A 21,579-nucleotide genomic window follows, 5' to 3' on the forward strand; every position below is an offset into this window, starting at 1 on the left:
GAGATTTTTCAGGAGTTAATCCAATGTTTTCTTCTGGTTTAAATTTATCTATGAATATCTCTAATGATTCTACTCAAAAAGCAAATCTGCATAGTCGAATGGAAATTTCTCATGAAATTATTAAATGGATATTATCTGTCAAAGATATTCTTAAAAAAAAACCTAAATAGCCTAATAACCGTAAAGGAAGAAAATCCCATAAAAAAAGGTTTTTTCATGAACTTTTTAGAAAATAAAAATTTAGAGATCATTGATTTCTCCAAAAAAATGTTTCTGTGACTTCTGTGCCGATCCAACGCAACGATTTTTTAATTGTATATGCCATATTGATGAATTGTTGGGAAAATTTATGAATAAACCTGTGGATAAAATTCTGGAGGAATGTTTTAACTTATGTTCTTACTTAGGAATGCTCCTGTGAAACCCGCAGAGAAGTTCTTATATGAATTTCTGTAGAGATTTTGGTGATCAAAGAGAATTTTTGATGTTTGGAGTACTTGTTAGTGTTAGTCAGTGATGCATTTGAATGCGTTCAGTTAGCGTTTCAGTTCAATTTGTTGAACGCAGCAATCAAGTAGGCTTGAACATTGTTCAGCTCAAAAATATGAACCCGTGCAAGCCAAAAATTGAACCCGATAAATGTTGGCTGGCTTAAGACAAAAATCAATGCCAAAGTTATGTTTTTGATATGCATAATATCGAGGGGTGTATTTTTTTTTCTCTTCATGAAAGTTCATTTCATTTTTTCATTAATTTATTTCCCAAGTGATGGCTCCAATCATAACTGCCAACTGAACGGGTCGTTCTTGAGCAACGCCAAGCTCTTGCTCGTAAGTTCACTGTCTACTGCGTTCTCGTGCAAGTTTGGCTCGGGATCCGTTCACTTTTGGCTCGCGTTTAGTTCAAAATGCATCACTGATGTTAGTTTTGCCAAAATCTATAAAAGCGTGTAGATAAAAATTCTGAATAAAATATTGAAAGAATTTCTCCATTTTTTTTCAAAGGTTTCCCTAGAGATATCTATTTAGAGCGCAGCTCATCAAATGACCCATCACAACTAACAACAATCTACTGATGAAATTTCCTGAAGTTTGAGATCCAAAAGACCAACGACAATCGTAGTATCAGTATGGTGTTCGGCCATTTGACCGAATACCATCTGGCTGAATGGATAATTTGGTCGAATGCGTCATTTGGTCGAATAATTAAGTACAGTCTGGTTCTGAAGAGTGCTAATGAGTTGAGTTTAGGAGTGCGCAACAAAAGTACATTAAGTGCATTTGGAGTTCTTATCTTCTATAGGTCAATATTTATATTACAAAGTTTCAAGGAACAGTGAACTTTGTGCTCAAAGTGACTTTTGATTGTTTTTCAAATGATTTTCCCTTATTTGGAGCACAGATTTTTTTTCGAATAATACTGGTAATATTAAAAATTGTGTTGTGATATTCATATGAAAATTATTGTAGACAGGGAATTTCCAAATCTTAAGAAAGCGGACCGCTTTGGTTGTTGATACAGCTTTAAGCTAAAATTAGATTTTATTATTAGTGATCTCATATATACACTTCTTCTTCTCCTTCTTCTTGGCTGTAACGTCCCACTGAGACCGAGCCGACTTCTCAGCTTAGTGTTCTTATGAGCACTTCCACAGTTATTTACTGAGAGATTTTTTGTCTAAATTGCCATTTTCACGTTCGTATATCGTGTGGCAGGTACGATGATACTCTAATCCCAGGGAAGTCAAGGAAATTTCCATTACGAAAAGATCCTCGACCGATATATCAGGAATCGAACCCAGACACCTTTAGCATGGCTTTGCTTTCTAGCCGCGGACTCTAACCACTCGGCTAAGGAAGGCCCCTATACACTACCCGTCATAAATACGGACTCGCTTGAAAAAGTATTGCAACCTCAAAACAGGAACATTATGCTATATCTCGAGATGCTGATGATCTATACTGCCCATAACTGCAAAACAGTCACATTCGACAATTTTGACAATATGGAGTTAATACCATGGAGAGTCATCAAATGATAAATACTTTCGATCAACTAACTGAAATCTGTGAGATTGTTCTAGAAAATTCGAAAAAAAAAACACCAAGTTGTTTTGTCAAATTGGTAATTATAACCGCATAACAGTCACATTGAGATAAGTGTGATGTGAAATTTCTATCAGAATTATTTTCTGATAATTCACCTAGTATGCGATATGAGTTGTACAAAATATCAGCCTCAAATAATCACTTTTGAGTTCCTGGTAATTTTTAGAAATTTTAGTTTCCTCCCATTCTAGCATAAAATGCACACTTGGTCGGGGTTCTGCTAAACCGCACCAAGTGCCATTTTTTTTTTTTCCAAATTGAGTTTTTTACATCAAGGGACTTAAATAATCATAACCTCTCTACCATAAAAATATCGAGTGATTTGAACAATCCCTTGTAATCTTAGATCATAAATTTTGTTTGGAAGGACACGTAAAACTTTAATTTTGTTCAGCCAAAGTGAACCATAAACCAACGCACGTCATCAGAGGGAATTCATTTTTTAGATATAAGGCTATGTTTTTCCAATTTCCATCTATATTCTTACAATTTATCCATCCCAAGCAACTCATAGAAACAGAGCAGCAATTGATTAATTAAAATTAAATATTGTTTCAGTGGCGTTGATCTTTTTTCTTTGAAATTTTATCCAGCCACACCGCACTAAGTACTGTTTATCTGAAAATCTTATTTAGACATGAAGTAAAGGTATTTACATACCGTAAATACTTGCATTTGCTTGTTATATAATCCACACAAAAGCCGTAATGAAAAACCGAATTAATTTAATCTGTTACTGTGTGAACAACTCAGGTGGACTTGGTGCGCTTTAGTTGTTCAGAAAATAGCATTCTCGCCATCAAACCCCGTCAGATAAAGTGCACATTACTTGATTCAAGATTATAACCATTCCGTCAAGAAGCGAAGATGACCTAGTGGTAGCACAATAGATTACCACTCAGAAGGCACGAGTTCGAATCCTGATGAAACTTTTTTTCTGATGATCTATCCGATGGTGGTGGAAATCAAACAACTTTTAGATTCTGTGGTTATTTTTATATTGCAGTAAAACATCTGCAGGTCAATGTACATGATGGTCATTCCTGGTGAACACTTCACGCATTGAACTGTGAACTTGATCAGCGAAGGTGCACCAAATGGGAGCAACTTGGTGCGCTTTGGCAGAGCGAATTCATAGTTTTCTTCGATCATTAAGATTTATGTATGAAAACGTGAGAACCGTGATTCAATACATACGAATCCTTCCCATAAACACTTGTGACAGGGATTCCAACATGCACGGTGATGATAAGCATCATTTGTCTCCAATTTTACTTTAGTTGTTGAAAACTGTGAAACACATCCAACCATACCGAACCAAGAACCACATTTTTCAATTTTTTTTCAGCCAGAGTGAACTAAGTGCTTCGTATTGTTTAATGAAATCCAATAACATCGTTAATTTTGGATGATTTACTAGTATATTTAATCTCGGTGTACTTATTGAACACTGTTAATCGCATGTGAGCGATAAAAAAATTAAAATTATCGTCCGCGATAAACTAGTACAGGAAAAGACCTTAAAGTAAAGTGACCAGACGTCCCGGATTGTGCGGGACAGTCCCGGGTTTGAGCAACCTGTCCCGCATCACCAAGCGTCCCGGAAAACGTCCCGGATTTTAGAGGTCACCAGAAATAGAACTTATGTTTGAAATATGAGTAATGAAATGTTATTAATTGCTATATGGAAATTTAAAATTACTGGTCGGCTTTCTCTATGGACCAATAGAAATGTAATAATAATATAGGAAATTAGTTTACGTTGAAATCTTTTCAAAATGTTATTGGAATCCTAACATAATTCCTTTCACACTCAACATTTCAGTAACTATTTTGTTCCCGTCGAAATAAATAAAATCAACAGATTTACCTATAATCAGAATTCTTATATAATTCTGATAGAAATAAGAATTTCCACAGTATTCACTGGTAAAAACTATAACAATATTTCAGCTCAAGTCTTGTCAAAACACTTCCAGGACACGCAACAGCATTTATTATATTTTAAGCTCTTGATTTAGTTAAGAAACTTCAAATGGCACTGTTAAGGAATTCATGATTTTGTTCAGAATTTCCCTAATGATTTGATTCCCTAATCTCTCAAAAATGTTTTTTTTTTTTAATTGCTGCAAAGATTTTGCCCAAAAACAAGTCTCAATTTTGTGGATTTTGTTCAGCAAATCAACTCACTTAATCTAGGTCAGACTCCTTCATGATTAGGATTCTTTCTCGAATTTTATTTAGTCCACAATCTCATAAAGATTCAGTTCGAATTACTAAAGAATGTTGCTTCGATATCTCTAGAAGCAGTTTGAAAAGCATGCAAACATTCTTATTGGAATTCTGGTTTAAAAAAAATCTCGTGATCAAGATCTAAATTTAAAAATATTTTGTTACTTTTATCTGTTCAATAATAAGAACTCTTTCGCAACAGGTTTTGGAAATCCTACTAGAATATTTCAAATTACATGTGGAGTTTGAGGGGACGTGCGAAATTTTTTTCTCCTAACTAATTTTCTAAAGTTTACAAATTTTGTCCCGCATTGAAGCCAAACATGTCTGGTCACTTTACTTTAAAGTAAAATATCTCGGAATAAAGATTTTGGCTCTGGTGCGGTTTAGCAGAACCCCGACCACTTGGTATTCCATTTAATCAATGCCTTCTTTTGTCGCATGTTACAAATCAAGCGTGTGCTACAATAAGGGCGTAAGTCGCATGATCGATTTCTCTTCATCGATCCTCTCTTCTGTGAATAAAGGTGACAAGATGCGGGTTTGTTGGCATTTTTTCACTTCAGACCGATTGGCAGCTATGCAATCTTGCGTCTTGAAGTGAAAAAATGCTAACAAACTTGCACCTTGTCACCTTTATTCACAGAAGAGAGGATCGATGAAGACAAATCGATCATGCGACTTACGCCCTTATTCTAGCACACGCTTGAAACATGCAGTTATGGGCAGTACAATGGTGCGATCTTCAGCAAAATTGTTCAGCAGGTCAAGGACATTCGGAAAGCGAAAAGTTTGGTTCGTAATTTTGCCGCTAGGTGGCGCTTGTGAGCATGTAAAATTAAACATTTTAAGCAAATTCTATCTCGTGATCCATATGAGATAGAAAGTTCAAGTCTTGGGCAAAGTTGCTCAGAATGTCAAGGACATCCGAAAGATAGACTATTTGGTTCAAAATTTTGCCACTAGGGGAGGTAGTATGCATGTTTAATTGAGTATTTTAAGCAAGTTCTATCTCGCGATCCATATGGCATAGAAAGTTCTAGTCTTCGGGAAAGACATTTAGAATTCCAAGGACATCCAGAAGACAGGTAATTTGATTTAAAATATCACCACTAGGTGGTGCTAGTGAGCAGATAAAAAAGAGCATCTATCTCTTTATCCAGAGAAGATAGAAAGTTCGAGTCTTCAACTAAGTTGATTTTAAGATCAAGGGCATCCGAAATACTAACACTTTGGTTCTAAATTTTGCCGCTTGGTGGAGCTAGTGAGCATGTGAAATTGAGCTTTCTTGACAAGTTTTATCTTTTGTTCCTAATAAGATAGAAAGACCGAGTCTTCGGGAAAGTTGTTCAGAAAGTCAAGGGGATGCGGAAAACAGATTGATTTATATATTTTTAGCTTCATACCATTCGTATCTCATAATTTTGATAAGAAAGAATGTTCAAGTTTTTAGTAAAATTGTTCAGAAGGTCAAGGAAATCCGGAAGGCAAACAGTGTAATTTATAATTTTGTCACTAGGCTGCGGTAGTGAACATGTTGAATTGACAATTTTAAGTTAGTTGTGTATTGCGATTCTGATGAAATGACAAGTTCGAATCTTCGACAAATTTGTTCAGACAGTCAAAGAAATCCGGACGTCAAACAGTTTGATTTGTTGTCCCTCTTGGTGGCGCTAGTGAGCATGTGCAATTGAGCATCTTGAACTTAAATCTTAAACACATAATCAGTGTTACTGAGTTCCGAGGATGCCACGTAAACCAATTTTTACTCTGATTTTTCAACTCTTCGTCGAGATACGGAACATCAAGTTATTCAGGGTTGATTGTTATTAAATCTCATGATTTAATAAGACAAAATATCGAGAAAGTTGTTCAGAAAGCCTTTGGCATTTGGAAGGGGAAATGATTAAGGTCAGAATCATATCATATTCAAGTGCTTCAGATCTGATACATGTTATAAGGATTCAGGTATATTTTACTTCATTAGCGAGTGATTCATGCCTGATGATGTCAAATTATTCAAGTCATAACCTCTTCATATCCAAGTCATCCAGGATTGCTTTACTTTATATTCAATACAAAAAAAGTGATTTAGGTCTGACTATTTTCATATTCTAATGATTCAGGACTGATTCACTTCATATTTAACCTTCGCGCTGTCGCACTGTTGTACTTTGTACAACAGTTGTGATTAATATGCTATCATTTTGCAACAAAGATATCTATCGACACCAAACCAAAAAGTATTCCTCAAGAATCTTCTTAATAATAATAGTCGACGGTTTTAATTTACAGTATGACCCTTTATAATGCGGTTAAACCAACAAATGTAAATGAAAGTCGCATAATAATGAACGCACTATATACGGTTCGAGTAAACCACAGTTTGAAATCGGTATATCTCAAAATCAAGATAATATAGAAACTTGAGGTCTTTAGAAAAGTTGTTCTGGATGTGAAGCGCTATCTGATGGTACCGCATTTAATTCGGAATTTGACCGCTAGGTGGCACTAGTGAGCATGGAAGTTTTACTTTTGTTTTGCAAATATATCAGGATCCTGATCATTTAGAAGGATGGCGTCTTCAGCAAAGTTGTTTAGTAAGTTAAGGACTATCATTGTTCGAGCTAGTTGATTCAAAATTTTGCCACTAGGCGGCGCTAGTGTGCATGAAACTTTTGTTTGCAGATATCAAGAGCCTGACCACCTAGAAAGATAGTGTCTTCGGCAAAGTTGTTCAGTAGCTCAAGGACTATCATTATTTGATGGAAGAAATAAAATATTTTGCCACCAGGCGGCGCTAGTGAGCATAATTTTTTTGTTTTTCGGATACTGCAGGATCTTGACTTTTTAGACAGGCAGCTTCAGCAAAGTTATTCAGAAGCTCAGAAACTATCATTATTTTACAAAATTTCGAACTTTTAGGATTAAATAAATAAATAATTTGAACTACTGAACAACTCTGCCGAAGACGCCATCTTTCTAAGTAATCAGGCTCCTGAGATATTTGAGAAAACAAATGTTTTATACTCACTAGCGCTGCCTGGTGGCAAAATTTTGAATCAACTAGCTCTAACAATGAGAGTCCATAAGTTACCGAGCAACTTTGCCGAATACGCCATCTTTCTAAGTGGTCAGGATTCTGAGATCTACGATACAAAAGTTTCATGCTCTAGCGCCGCCTAGTGGCAAAATTTCGAATTTCTTGGCTAAAATAATGATAGCCCTTGAGTCACTGAATAACTTAGCCGAAGACGTCATCTTTCTAACTGGTCAGACTCCTGAGATATTCGCAAAACCAAGGGTGTTGTACAAAGTACAACGCGCGACTACTCGCGTTACAAAAATTCGTGCGACGACCGAAAGGTTAAGTGATTCATGATAGGTTTGCTATATATTCATGATTCATGTCGGATTCACTTGATACTCCAGTGATGCAGATCTGAATTACTTCATATTCACCTGTTTCAAGTATTAAATACTTGATATTCAAGTAATTTAGGTTCGATTCACCTTGAACTTAGATCATTCAGTATTGTTTCACTGCATTTTCCGATTGCTCAGTTATGACTTACTTCATTTTCAAGTGAATCAAGTCTGGTTCACTTTATATTCAAGTGTTTCAGGTACGATTGACTTTATTTTCTTACTTCATGTTCAATTGTTTAGGGTTTGATTTTATTCATTTTTAGTTATTTCTGATTTTCTTCATATAAAAGAAATTCAGGACTGATTTACTTCATTTTCGTGTGATTTAGGTTTGATTTACTTCATTTTCAAGTTATGTTCTAGTATTAGGTCAAGTTAGTCAGGTCTGATGCTTTTAATTTTCAAATGATTTAGATTGAAACTCTTCATAATCGAGACTGATTCACTATATTCGAATGTTTCAGGTCTATCATACTTCATATATAAGTGATTCAGGTCAGATTCACTCCAGATTCAAGTGATTCGTGTCGCATTCATTACGTATTCAAGTGAATCAGATATGATTCATTCTATAGGTCTGAATTACTTCATATTCACGTGATTCCGGTCTGAATCACTTCAAATCAAGTAAATTATGTCTGATGCATTTCTAGTTAAAGTAATTCATTTTTGCACAACAGTATTTCCCAGTGATTTATGTCTTTCAAGCAGTTTAGGACTGATTTACCTCATTTTCTAATGATTCAGGTCTGATTCATTTCATATTCAAATAATTCAAGACTGACACACTTTATTTTCAAGAAGTTCTGAATTGGTCTACTCAGTTTTTACTGAAACATTTACGATTTACCTCATATCTAAGTGATTCGGGTATGACATCATTTTGTAGAGTTTCACTTCGTATTCCAGTGATTCAATCCTGATTTACTTCATTTCCTAGTGATTCGCGTTTAAATCATCGGATATTCAAGACTCCAAGTTTATATCTTATCTGGATTACAAGATATAACTCGCTTCAAATACTCAACTTTATTTGCTCATTTTTTGAATTATAAATCTGCTTTCCGGATGTCCTTCACACTCTAAACAACTTTGCCAAAGACTTGAACTTTATATCTCTTGTGGAACACAAGATAGAACATGCTTAAAATGCTTAATTTTACATGCTCACTAGCACCACCTAGCGGCGAAATTCCGAACCAAACTGTTTGCTTTCCGGATGTCCCTGATCAGCCGAACAATGATTCTCGTAATCTGGAACATGATCAATGCAGATCTTCCAGACATTCTGCAATCGATGGAACGTTTATCCGGGGCCGTTTGGATGGCTGTCCGTGTCTGTTTTTGCTTTTTTTTCTGCGGTAAACTCTCGGAATCTGAAATAAAATCCGGTGGTATTCGCCCCACCCCAATGTTTATATTACACCTATCTCGAAAGGTTCATTATACCCCCAAAGAATCAACATCTTCATTTCATTTAATTTGAAAATTCAGATGATAAAAATACTTTCAATTTCCATCCACTAATCATTAATAACTTTTAAGATATGATTGGCTACGCAGTTTAATCGATCTACCATAGTTTTAGTCATAAAAACTTGCAATTCCTTTAGTAAAAATTGACATCATATGAGAAAATTAAGATACGCATTTTGTTTGCTTTTCCTGTTTTTGACAGTTTAAGATTGTCCTAGAATTGTCAAAATAGTTCCTTAGTCTGAGAATTAAAGTAATACACCAATCTGTTTATTTTACCCACAATTTCCCTAGATACTAGCTCAACGAGTTTCATGGTTAATAGATTTAAGTTTCAATCGAATCTTATGTTTTCGTAGCATTAAAAACAGAGATTGAAATAGAGATAACCGAAATGCACTAAATAAATGACTGAATAACCCTTCCCACTCTATTGACACATATAGAGTTGTTCGCTAATCCGGTAATCCAATCCGCATGGTTATTGAATTAATTAATTCATTGCGCGTGATAAAGATGAGGGATTCCACGGAGGCATGCAAGTCGATTCTGATCGACCATTTCAAAAATATCTGAAACTTTGCACAGTTTTTCAGTTCCATCTAAATCGTCATTTTCCGATATCAAATCTTCAAGTTGAGTCACGACTAACTTTTCAAAAGGGTGTATGTGAAAATGGTTCAAAAATATTCAAAAAGCTGCACAGCAAAAACGGTTCGTTCGATTGTTAGACAACTAAAGAAACAAAGTTAGACAACTAAATAAAGATTCCAAAAAAAATACAAACAGTAAAAAAAAAATTTTTTTGCATTAAAGAACATCATTTTTGTCACAAAAACTCAAATATCTCAAAACCCTATCGGAATACCAACGTAATTTTTTGAGGGAAAACGGTCCATTATATAAGCTATCTACCATGAAAATTTGGTGATGGTAAGTCAATAAACAAAAAAGTTATGACATTTCAAATATTTCACAAATTTGACACTTAGTGAAAAAAAAATATTTTTTTTCATTGTTAATTTTTTTTAGGACCGCAGTTTGTTGCTGAATTTTTTGTTAAGGGTACCACATGAGGTTAACAAGTTGTTTTCATGATATTTTATTTAATTATTCATAACTATTATAGCATCTATTAGAAAGTTAGACGCGATCCAGTGTTGTGATCTAAAGTCTTGATAGTGTCATATTTTTTATTGTACGTAACTGAAGAAAAATTCTCTCAATAGTGTTGAAACCTTTTGATAAAAGAAACCTATAAGAAATCTAATATTGAAGACAAAAGCTACAAAAAAAGTTTTCTATACAGGTATACGACTAATTTACCTGCAAAAAGTTTACCTCGTAGAGAACAAGGCGGGTCTATACCCAGGTGATCTAGTCTAGTATACGTAAAGTAGGTCGGTTTTCTCGGCGCTGGATTTCTCCACAAAGTTAAAATCTGATTACACCTGGGTATAGACCCGCCTTGGTAGAGAATAGACTTTGTTAATCATATTTGGGAGAAAGCGAGTAACTTCAACACCACAAAAGATCAAATAAATGGTCGCAGTGGTAATATGTCCTGGAAAAAAAAAAAAAACTTCAACAACATCAAAAACATGATAGGTACATACCATGAACATACTCACGAAAAAGCTAAAAATATACTACCACTATGGTTATAAAAGATTTAATTGTAAAATTTTTCTTCAGTCAAGCAAACGACACCAAACTAGTCAGTAAAAACTTAAAAGTGATTTTGTTTATTAAAATCTAACGAGCAACATGAGTAGTCGCTTTCTCAACTGTTGCAGGCCGTTTGCAGAAAAAAAGTGTTCGAAAGAGCTACGAAATCTCACCGAAAGCACCATAGATAAACTGAAAGCGGCTGGTTATGCTCCAATGTCTACATTGAATACAAATTTACGCATTTGTACGTCCTGCCGTTTAAACGTTGACAAACGGGCAATCTGTACATCATCGGTGGATCAGGTTGCAGGAAGTTCGAAAACAACAACAACTGAGGAATTACTAGATGCACCGACAACAACTGAGGAGTTACCAGAAGTACCAAGTGCAGATAGTCTTGCCACGGTACCATCAGCGACATCTGTTTCAACAAATCAATCAGAAGATGAGTGCATCCAGAAGGTCAACATCGAACGCTTCAACGAAGGGATAGCTGGAATAAAAGTGACTCCGATTAAATGGACGAAGATGGGTTACGTCAATTATCCCGAGAAAAAATACCGTGAAATCAACGAAGCTGTACGAAGAAACCTCTTCAAATTAGGACCTGAGGTTAAGGAAAATACAGACTTCTTCTTTCTGGCGTTACGTCCCAACTGGAACAAAGCCTGCTTCTCAGATTAGTGTTCTTATGAGCACTTCCACAGTTATTAATTGAGAGCTTTCTTTGCCTATTGACCATTTTTGCATGTGTATATCGTGTGGCAGGTACGAAGATACTCTATGCCCTGGGAATCGAGAAAATTTCCTTTACGAAAAGATCCTTGACCAGCGGGATTCGAACCCACGACCCTCAGCATGGTCATGCTGAATAGCTGCGCGTTTACCGCTACGGCTATCTGGGCCCCAGTAAAATACAGACTACGATGAGGTAATTATGAATATGAAGGAAAGGTTCTCGAATCTAGCCACGACAAGGAAAGAAAAATTATTGATTTTGTCGATGCTGCCAAGCTCGTGGTCTATTCAAGACGCCATTGATGAGTTCAAAACCAATAGAAATACAGCAAAAGAGGCAAAACAATTCAAAAATAACTGTCTTGCAACCAAAAATGCTAGGTCGAGTACTTCATTATCAGATGAGATAAAAGAAAAAATAATTCAATATTTTGAAGACGATGAAGTAAGTAGAGCTATGCCTGGCCAAAAAGATTATGTATCTGTAAAAAAAAGATGGAAAGCGTCAAGCAATCCAAAAACGATTAATGATGACTACTTTGAAAGAAGCGTATACACGCTTCAAGGAAATTAACGAAAATATTAAGGTAGGTTTTTCCTCATTTGCAAGCCTTCGTCCAAGGCAATGCAAGCTTCTATCCAATTCAGGAACACATAATGTTTGTGTGTGCACAACACACGAAAATATTAACCTAATCTTACATAGTTTGAAAAGAATCAATTTATCAAAGGATATTAAAATGTTAACTGGTAGTCTTTTGTGTGAAAATACAACATCAAATTGCTATCTACGATCTTGTTCGGATTGTCCAGATTCTTCATCATTGAAAAATGCTTTATTCGCTGAGTTTGAAGAAAATTATATTGATCAGTTATCATTTGAGCAATGGGTGACCACGGATAGGTGTGACCTAGAAACTATTGTAAAACCTGTAGATGAGTTTGTGTCATTTTTTTGCTCAAAATTAAAAAGTTTAATTCCTCACGACTTTATTAAAACAGAGCAATCCCGCTTTTTAAAAAATACGAAAAATACATTACAAGATGGTGAATTTTTAGTCATTTGTGATTTTTCTGAAAACTATAGCTTTGTATTGCAAGATGAAGTGCAGTCCCATCACTGGAACGTACAACAAGCTACAATTCATCCATTCGTTATTTATTTCAATGGAAGTACGCAAATTGAACATTTTAGTTTTATTGTAATTTCCGAAGATTTAAGACACGACTCAGTATCTGTAAATTTGTTCATTGCCAAAATAATTAACTTTTTACGCGTTGATAAGGATAAAGAAATCAGAAAGATATATTTCATGTGTGATGGAGCAGCATCGCAGTACAAAAACCGTAAGAATTTTTCGAGCCTATGTCAATTTAAATCAAAGTACGGAATTGATGCAGAATGGCATTTCTTTGCTACGTCACATGGCAAAGGTCCTTGTGATGCTATTGGAGGAACCATAAAGCGCATGGCCACAAGAGCAAGTTTAGCCAAAGAACGTGAGCATCCAATTAAAACTGCAAAAGAACTATTTGATTGGGCGAATCGCAGAAAAGAAGAAGATTTAACAAAATTATCATTTTGTTTTACTACTACTGAAGAGTACGAATTAACGGCATCAGAGCTCAGCGAGCAATATAATAACGCGAAAACGATCCAAGGAACCCAAAAATTTCACTGTTTCATTCCATTGTCAGAAAATAAAATTAAAGCAAAACTATACTCGAACTGTACTGATAATGATGCAAAAGTGTTCGATATTGTAAAAAAATTGAATAACAATAAATAAATAAATAAGTATTAATAAAATGTTTTCATGATCTCATAACGCATACCCAAATCCAAAACTTTTAAAGTTTATATATAACATTTAGAAACTCATCGATCATACTCTAAAAAAAATATCCTGGTAAAAAAAAATTTTATTTTCGTGTAATCTGTTAATTCATTTTAATTTATACATATATACATAGACATATAATATTTATACATATACATAATATTTATACATATACATAATATTTATACATATAATATACATAATACTAATGAATACATGAAAACGACTTGTTTAATTCACGCAAGGCCCTTAACAATAAAATCAGCAACAAACTGCGGTTCCCGTAATAATTTACACCGAAAAAAAAAATTTTTTTCTACTAAATGTGAAAATTGTGACATGTTTGAAATGTCATAACTTTTTTGTTTATTGGTTTACCATCACCAAATTTTTATGGTAGATAGCTAATATAATGGACCGTTTTCCCTCAAAAAATTACGTTGGTATTCCGATAGGGTTTTGAGATATTTGAGTTTTTGTGTTAAAAATTATGTTTTTTAATGCAAAAAAAAATTTTTTACTGTGTGTATTTTTTTTTGGAATCTTTATGTAGTTGTCTAACTTTGTTTCTTTAGTTGTCTAACAATCGAACGAACCGTTTTTGCTGTGCAGCTTTTTGAATATTTTTGAACCATTTTCACATACACCCTTTTGAAAAGTTAGTCGTGACTCAACTTGAAGATTTGATATCGGAAAATGACGATTTAGATGGAACTGGAAAACTGTGCAAAGTTTCAGCTCAATAGAAAAAAATGAATTAAAAAATTTACCAAATTTTGGTGCTGTTGCTTGGAATCACTCAGATGGACAAGTCATGAGTAAAATTATGATTAATCCACGTTCTCAGATGAGATTCGAACCCACGATTCTTGTATACCGCTGTGCGGGGTGATATTGGACCTAGGGGATGACTTTGACCGCTTCTTTCGATGCATCTCATGATTAGTAGGAACGCCAAAAACTAATCTATAATCATATATTGTCCATTTATAACGTACTCTTGAAGCTTGAAACATTGTTTTCATTATTCTGGCATTAGCTTGCTGTAAAAATGTTGGCACAAATTCACCTTTTTGGACCAATGTCATCCCGTACGACGGTACTAGACTAGTTTTTTTTTACTAAGCTACTGAGTCACTTGATTAACCCAATAGCTCAGAAGGTTACAAGTTGTGAATTCAAATCCAAACAAAAATAAAAAAGGAAATGTAATCCGTATCAAAGCTGCTTATTATGACAAAAAATCACCTGGCTCACCTGGCTACGCCTACTGTCAAATAGTATATTAAAACAGTGTGCAATAACAATTGAGCGTTCTTCCGAAGGGAGCCGTTATTTCGCAAATTTGACCTTTCGAAACGTACATCGTGAAATATGCATTCGATGTTCGCCGTCAAATAATTGTCAAAAAACACATATCACACACAGAACCTCGTAGTCATCCTTCACATTCCTAGGGCCAAAAAGGCAACCGTCAACCCGTTTTCAATTTTGAACAAGCTGACAAACGACACCAGTAAAAAATGTCAACTTCATTCTTCCCATGTGCCGATTGACTTTTGAACAGACAGTGTGATATGTAATTCCACGTCTCTGGTGCCTGCAGCTTCCCAATAATGGTTGCTAGCTAAAACTGTTCCTGATATGTCCCACCCGGTGAATGGTTTCAAAAATTCATTTCAAATTTGAATCAATAGCATACCTTCCACACAATACCCATATTCACAGCTGACTGCATTGACTCACATTCCCAGTTGCCGCACTGTTGAAGCGAAACTTTGTAGATAATCAACGCTCATACAGAAATCCATCCATGCTCAGTTTGTAACTGTTGAATCGAATTAAATCACCGGTTCTATCATCCAGCATGGACAGGAAGCACAATCAAGCTGACATAACGTAGCTGCCGGGGTGAAGTGCTTTTGCTAGTGGACGGCATGCAACGAAAGCTGTAAAGTTTGTCCCTAACGAGCAAAAGTTGCCCAGCTCGGACCAACTTTTCAATCTGGACAAAAGGGAAAAGTTTACTGCTGCTGCCAAAAATCATAAACCCTTTGATGACATATTGGACGCTTTGTATATTAGAGAAAGTGCCCGCATTGATGGCTTTTCTTGAGTTCAGAAATGTCTCCCAGCATTACATTTCTTATATGGTTCTCAAAATTTAGATACGTTGTGACCCTTGCTGTGTCGGTAATGGACAATTCACTCAAGTGCTTTTCTTGTTTAAAATTATGGAACGGAAAACGTGTTACGAGACAGCCGACCATTTAAACGGAGAGGTCGCCCAAGTTATATCGCAGGTTGATGAATTGAGCGGATTTTGAAGGACGGAAATGAAACGGTCCCAAAAGTTGGAAACCGTGTCGGAAACGTCTGGCGATCACCGTTACGTCCGTGCCGAACCAAAATGGGTAATGAAAAGAATGAACCTTGGAATCGGAGCGCTTTCGATTGAGGGACAACCGCGCTGAATTGAGCAGCTTGATTTTCTATTGGAGTAGTAAGTCCTAAATTACAATTTTGCGCGCTCTCAAACTGCATAGCAAGTTATGAGCATTTTCGCTATTTGTTAGTAATATATGTTTTCCTCTTTCAAAGCCGGAATTGGCTTTTGAGGCGTTTCTAAAATTTTTGATAATTTCCAAAAGGGCTTAAAAGGGTCCAATTAAGAAATTTTATTTTTAAAATTTTTGTTGCCTTATTGAGAAAATCGTGTTTTATTTTCTTCTGCAGAACCTGCCATATCATTTTTATAGCAGAATCGCGAGTCCATTGAAATTGCCTTTTCCTCACGTTTTTAAGACGTCTAAGATCATCGTCTATAATAACGGATTCGAATTTTACTTCACATTTTGGTAATACAATGCCTCTTGCTCCAACAATGGAATTAGTTAAAGTTCCGAGAGCATTGTCAATACCAAGCTTTGTTAACATCAAGAATACTTTCGATATTTGTTTCATATGTATTCCAGTAGGTTATAATAATTGAATATGGAGCTGATAGGATTGAGAATCACTTCATGGGATATTTGAAATGTAACAGGGAAATGATCAGAATCCGAATCAGCATGAGCTACTAGTTGGCTGCAAACTGACTAGAGTCGGTTAACCAAATCAAACGTGGAAGGGTTTCTAGAAGAGGAATAACAGGGCGATCAGAGTTTTGAATTGAGAAATATCTTGAAGAGCACTTATCAAATAAAATTATACCATTGGAGTTGCTTTGCGAATTATTCCATGAGCGATGTTTTGGATTAAAATTGCAAAGACAAAAAATTGACTGATGGCGAGTCAATTTCGGCATGTCAGTTTAACACTAGCAGCCCCGGGATGAAATATCAGTTATACTTTAAATTTCAATTAGCCACATATCGGCAACGGCTAAACCGATTTTCAAAATTCTTTCACGTATCTCATGTCCATGTTCCTAGGGGTGTTCAAATTTCTCCTAGATCAATAATACCAATACATTTTTTTTGAACACTGAAGTGGCATTAAAATCGTATCAAATTTTATCGCAAATGTTATAATTTAAGGTTTTTCAAACACGAATGACCCAAGTTACCTTGAAAAATGATGCATGTGAAGCAAAAAATAGTTTTGAGCATCCCTAACGAGGCAGATTTTTATAGATCACGAATTTCGCATGCCAAAACCTTTAGTGTTCTGGATCAGAGGCGCGTCCACGTTCTAAACCATGGGTAGGACGAACGTTGACAAATATTTTGTGCACAGTTAAGCAAAGAAAAAAGTGTAATTCTTTGGAATCCTAGGCTGTAAATTGAAACTTACTGTAATGGGGCTCAAAACGCAAAAGGTGTCGGTTGTTACCACAAGACTAAGAAAGTTTTTCGTCTTCACAAGGCTGGTAGCGATGAAAATAGGAAATCAGAGGCCGCTCGCCTGAAAAAAAAAAAAACTCTAAAAAGAATCAAAAAGAGGCCGAAAAAAGACTGAACAGGAGCCAAGACCACAAAACAGGAGCCAGGAGATAAGAGTTTGATTCTTCATACCATCAGAGCAGATATTACTCTAAGATCGCAGACTTTTTTTGAGAATTACTCGTGACATTACGATATGTATTGTGTATGGTTTTCTCATGTTCTTTCTAGAAATTTCATAATACATTATTTTAGGTATGTTCAGATATTACTCCAGAAATTTCTAAAGGAGTAGAGTAAGGTGGGGCAAAAGTTCGACGAATCAAATTTTCCAGGAAAATAATAGCGGATGAAACAAAACAAATACCATACAGCGAACCTTCAACATATTGGCTATAATTTTACTGAACAAACTTGTGTCAAAATATTTACCCATTTTTAGTTATAACAGTTTTAAAATTGATTGTTTTAAACGAACTTTTGCCCCACCAAAAGTTCGTAGGCTAAAACACAAAATATCAATACTTTTATACCAGCCGTAAACTTCCCAAGTAACCATGGAGCATTATATCATTGCATATATAATGCAGCTGCATTGCCGTAAGCCTACCATTAAAGTAGTTTAAAAGTGGAAAAGGGCCCTTTTACAGTTGCACTAATGCAAAAACGACGATAAAGCAATGAAGCAATTTATAAAGTAACATTAGTGCAGCAGTGCAATTTACAAAGTGATACTACTGCATTGATACATTTGTAATGTAGAGCTAATGCTTTATTGCTTGACAACTCTTGAAATATGTAGAATAAAAGCAATGTTACATCAATGTTGTTGATATGCAGTAGAATACGTGCAATGTTATAATGCTTGTGGTTACTTGGGTTATGTTTGCCGAAAAATACACACTAAATTTTCATCGAAAAATGCGCAAAACAGGGTTAATTGTAATTCACCAAAAAATATAGCAGTTTTTCGCAAAACTAAGTGAAAATGTAAAATTTTGGTGACAGTTTTCACACGATCAGTCAAATTTAACTAAATTTGAAGATAATATGTAGATTTCAGGAAATTTGAATTTTTTTCCGTGGGTTAAATTGATTCCAACTATTTTTGGAAAAACTAATACACGTCAAAGCATCCTTATGATAGTCCTAGAAACGCCCTTACATAAAATTTTGAAAAATATTTTATCTTCTTTTGATTCCATGCATCGAAAGTTTGACCAAATATTACAATATTTACGTCGAAAAACAACAAATAGCCATAACTTTTCCAAATCTCAATCGATTTTTAAGATATTTGGAGTGAAAGTCTCTTACTTGAATAGCATTCGAACCACCATGACATTTCTTAGTTTTGATTTGATTTGAGCTAGAAATCTTAAAAAGAAACTCTTGCCCCAGTCGAACTTTTGCCCCACTTTACTCTACATTGTTGCTTGGGAGTCGGATGACCCCTCAGCAAGACCTGATTACCGGCGAGCTAGAGCGTGAGCTTTTTGCCCTCAGGATCGGCTATAGGAAAGGCTAATGAAGGGCTCAATAAAAGGCAACACTCTAAATGCTTTTTACTAGTTTATTTGGGTGTTACTCACAAGATCTGTGTGGGCTGTGTGGGTGTTAGGCAATGGGATGGCCGGCCGGCGTTTACTGCTGCTGCTGCTAGGGTCGTTCGGTTGCTTGGGGAGGCAGGATGGAGGCGAGGGGTTCACGTAGCCTATCTCGAACTAGGCGGCACGTGGCCGCTCCACTCTTTCGAGATATCGGGTCCTCGAAGGTTATACTTCAGTCGGGAATGGCCTTCGACCGACAATGAGGTGGGAGATTGCGCTGAATGTGCGGAATTCGGAGTCCTATTAGCCCGATCGGGAAGGAACGTCAACCAATCGGGTGTATTATCCGGTTTCTTCGGCGGTATCTGCTTCTAATTTGGGCTGGCCGCCTCAAAACGTTCGTGCAAAGCACTATTGGGTCCTAATGGCATGAAAGGGTTAGGGTAGGTTTGGGGTTAGGTTTATGGGCTACTGGGTTTATTGATTGCTAATTATTTCTCATTATTGAAATAGCATACCTGATTCACTTATCACGTATTTTACGGCGTAATTCTGGATATTTTGTACCACTGGTGGTATTTCCTTAAAGTTTAACTTTAGCTTTTTTGACAGCTTTAGCTGAAATTAAACGTCTTATAGCTTTGGCGTTCACTACAAGAAAGAGACCGAGCCAGCTTTCTATTTTCCCCAGTAGCCTACCCTTTCCGTACAAAATTCCCTTTTTCATCTCTCTTTCTCACAGTCCTTTCGTCAACTCGCGACAACTCCTCGAAAGTTTCCCCTGCAGCAGTTTTTAGTGTGTTGTGTGCAATGTTCTAAATGTATTTTACAAATTTTGTTCTGTTTAACAATCATGATTTATTTTTAATAATTAAACTTATTTATCCTAACATATTCAGTGTGCATGCTTATTGTATAGGTTTCTTTTAAGCTTTAATTACTTTTTAGTACATACATAGTTTAAGTTTAATATAGCTTTAAGCGACTAACATTTTAACCTTACTGACAACCTAAACACATAATAGATTTTTCTATTTACTCGGCATTATGATTTTGGATTTTATGCCCCAACGGTAACAACATTTAGTAATTATTTCCCAATAAATTTCTCCAAGAATATTTCTAAGGAATTCCTCAAGGAATTTCATTCAGGATACCTCAAGAATTGAACCTGGATTTCACCAAGAAGTACCACAGAAATGGAATTTCTCCTAAGATTATTTAAAAAATCATTGGAATTCCTCCAAAAATTCCATAAGTCCTGACTCATCCAAGATTTTATCCAGTGATTCATCTATCGATTTACCTGGGGCATCCTATAATATTCTAGGGCGAAACATCTAAATTTCAAGCAATAACTTCTCCAGAAATTTCTAGGGATTACCTCTAATTTCAACTAAAGATTTCTCTGAATATACCTTCAGCAATTGCTCCAGAGATTCTTTCTAAGGTTTGTACAGACATTACTCCACTAATTTTATGTGAATTTCTTAAGTTTTGAAAATTAAAAAAAAACCGCAGGGTTTTACTGAAGAAAATTCTAAAGTAACCTCTGATAAAACCTGTGTAAGTTTTTAAGCCATTGTTAACCCTTCTACCGGCAGCTTTCTTTTTACAATGAAAATATTCAAACATGAAGTTATCGATGTTGTTTTGTTTATATATCGATATTTGTTTCTCGCTATTCTTGCACTATTTTTTCACAAGTTTAAAAAAAAAACTCTTCTAGTTTAAGAATCTTTGCCGATACTGCATCCTGAGATATTCCGAAATTTCTTGGGGGACCGACGCGTAGCTACAACCCGCGTAAATATCTCAGGCTACAGTCCCATCTAAATTGCTTTCATAACAAGGCTGGGGAGTGAACCTTGATCCAATCATGAATAAGGTTCACTCCCCACCCCCAGCAATACCAATGGCATGAACATCGCTATTCCCGGCCACGCTCATCTTTACTGTAATTTGGGATAGGGGAAGGAAATGTTGATGTAGCACTTACTTAATGAGAGGTCACTGACTCAGCGACGCCCTCATAAGTGCTACGGAGTTGGGGTTTGGGTGGGGAATAATGTCATGATTTGCCTGAAAAGCTGGCGATAGACCCAGGGCATTTGTTAAGGTGATGTAATTATGTTTCGCGTATTACTGATAGTCGTTTTTGCTCAATCATCTAGGGTTATTGGTTTCTTCTAAAACTATAGTGATAGCAAAGATGGTTAAAGGAAAAAGATGATCGACTCTTCATTTTGCCATACATTTTACCGGGGACATTCTATTCAAGTAACACTACTGCCATCTGTTGAGTGAAAAGCGCGTAAACATTATTTTCGACTAAATTTGGATCATCGTGCCATTAAAAAAGTAAATAAAGTGGAAGAAATTACAAACAAACACGCTTTGAAAATGTTACGCAGGAGTTATCTTTTTCCTTCTAACCATCTTTGGTGATAGTAAGAAAAAAAAAACAAATCCGCAATTAGACTTTTGGGTGTCGTACGGTTGACCACCGCCAGAAGCACCACGCTGATGCTGGATACGAAACGCTACGTTATTTCACCATAAGCGCGGGTTTTGAAGTGTTATGCCAAACTGAAATGGTTGCAAATTGAAATGGTTTTATTTCGCGGAGTGAACTACTTGTTCTATTGTA

General features: G+C 35.7%; 1 protein-coding gene and 1 long non-coding RNA gene across 2 annotated transcripts in view; one reads left to right on the forward strand and one right to left on the reverse strand.

Moving 5' to 3' along the window:
* The window catches only part of LOC5569778 (prolactin-releasing peptide receptor), a 539,879-nt gene that overhangs the window by 4,913 nt on the left and 513,387 nt on the right, over positions 1-21,579 (forward strand). The window lies entirely within an intron of this gene.
* LOC110677814 lies at positions 3,532-4,718 on the reverse strand. Its single transcript, XR_002501209.1, has 2 exons — positions 4,681-4,718; positions 3,532-3,627 (listed from the first exon to the last, which is right to left on the reverse strand). It is a non-coding gene; the product is annotated as an uncharacterized LOC110677814 (long non-coding RNA).

The sequence above is a fragment of the Aedes aegypti genome, chromosome 3, assembly GCF_002204515.2.
Source record: "Aedes aegypti strain LVP_AGWG chromosome 3, AaegL5.0 Primary Assembly, whole genome shotgun sequence".
Classification (NCBI taxonomy): Eukaryota; Metazoa; Arthropoda; class Insecta; order Diptera; family Culicidae; genus Aedes; species Aedes aegypti.